The following is a 2,148-nucleotide window of genomic DNA, read 5'->3' on the forward strand; positions in this document are numbered from 1 at the left end:
TTGCGGTTGATTAGGGTATGTGTCCATCGGCATCCCATAAAGGGGTTGTGACTGGTCGTGACAACCTGTAGCCGATGTGTTACACGCGTTATCTCCTAACTCAACCTCGTGGGAAGGAAAATTTGCGGTACTAGATTTATCAAATGCACGTACTAGTCTCTTAAGATCGCTTTGCATACCCCCTATGATGTTCTGCATTTGTTCACGCTGATTTTCTACATAATTTCTAAGAGATTGCAGATCGTTGGTATTACTTACATTGGGGATATCTGGCGTGGGTTGGAGCGAAGCCGGATCCGTCGCCCGATGTCGGACGACCTTGTTGTTCCTGTCCACTTTGAAGTTGGCCAAGAACTTTGCTTTCGCCTCCTGGATCATCCGCTCCTTGTGCTCCTCGAACTGGAGCTGCTCGTCAGCCGGCAAGGTTTCCCAAGTCGGCTCTATAATGTTGCTTGGAGAAATATCAGAGCTATCCCTTGAACCGGCCATTGAGGGCCGATTTGATGAGCTTAGATATGTCTTCCCCAGCGGAGTCGCCAAAAGTATGTTGACGCCTTTTTGGAGCGCCAAACACTCAACAAGAACCGTGGCGGTGCCTTCTGCACAGGGGCGGACGGTTCGCGCGCAGGGGCCGGACAGTCCGTGGCCTGGTGCGAGGCGCGGTGGTGCTCTCTGCGCAAGGGCGGACTGTCCGCGGCCTGGGGCCGGACGGTCCGCGGCCTGGTGCGCGGCTGGGACTTCTGCCTGACGGCCGGACGGTCCGCGCCCTGGGGCCGGACGGTCCGCACGTACGCAGGGACGGCGGAAGATCGCCGACGGCGCCTGGATCTCGCTCCCGGGAGGGACCCCGTCGGGGAGTAGAGATCCTAGGTGGTGTCTAGGCTCGGGCAGGCCGACCTAGACTCCTCTAATCGACGTAGAGTCGAGGAGAGGCGGAGAATTTGGGGATTGGGAGGCTAAACCTAAACTAGACTAGAACTACTCCTAGGATAAAATGCGAATAAAAGTTGTATTGATTTGATTGTTGATGATTACAAATCGGCCGTAGACCTCTCTATTTATAGAGGAAGGGGGCTGGACCCTTTACACAACTGATTCCGAGCTAATCCCGCGAATATAGCTAACCACCGTAGCACAAAACTCGGAACCCTAATCTGTTCTGCGCACGCGCGGACCGTCCGGCCCACAGGCGCGGACCGTCCGGCCTCAGGGCCGGACAGTCCGCCGGCTCAATTCTGGTTCGAACAGCACCCTTAATAGCTTGGTGCCTTGGTAGTTGAAACATTAGGATCTGTTCAAACATTATTTTTGTGATTTTTGGACCGTCTGAAGCGTGGCGGACTCCGTTGCTTGCTTGTTGCCTTCAGTGTTCAGTCGGACCGTCTGGTGCCTCGGAAGTAGAGAGTCTGCCGCATGTGCCGTGGAGGTGCTGACACAAGTGTGGTTTTGACGTTAAGAAGTCGTAGAAGGATAAACATCCTCGGAGATAACACAATGACAAACATCCAGTCAATGCATGGAGAGAACTTAGGGGCAAGACTCCAGCTGCTGTTGATTTGCTGAAGTCTTTATCTTATTATGAGAAAGAAACTTGCACATGGTTTCCATGAGACACAAACCCTGTGCTATCAGTCGGGATTCCGAGCATTACAGGAATAATATTTATTTTTGACGTGAAAATTACCGTGACTTGTCGGTCGTGAGTACTTTATAAGTTGCATATAGCGTTCAGGCTTCAGGGGAGAGATGTTGGCAAGCACCGGGGATCCTGCTGTGCCCGGACCACGGAGGAAGCTATTGCAATACTAACTTCAATTGAACTCTGTTTATGATATCCCATGTGGCAAACATGATTCAGTTCAATCTCCGAATAGAACTTCGCTATGAGAATGGGTTTGCCGAGGATTTTTCGACAATAAATTTATAGACAATGCACAAATCTTCGTGTCTACCGTTTATTTAGCTTCAGCGGTCTCGTGATCGACTTACAATCTGTTGCGGACCCGGGGACCATAGCCCAGTTCAAGCACAATCTACCCCAGTCTACTGGACAAAACTGCAGAAAATCTTCTCTTGTAGCCCGGTATGAGCAGAGCATAGGTTGGGTCTGTGCCGGGCCGGACCGGCAGGCCGTTTGCACATGTATAG

Source organism: Zea mays, chromosome 7 (assembly GCF_902167145.1).
Source record: "Zea mays cultivar B73 chromosome 7, Zm-B73-REFERENCE-NAM-5.0, whole genome shotgun sequence".
In the NCBI taxonomy this organism is placed as follows: domain Eukaryota; kingdom Viridiplantae; phylum Streptophyta; class Magnoliopsida; order Poales; family Poaceae; genus Zea; species Zea mays.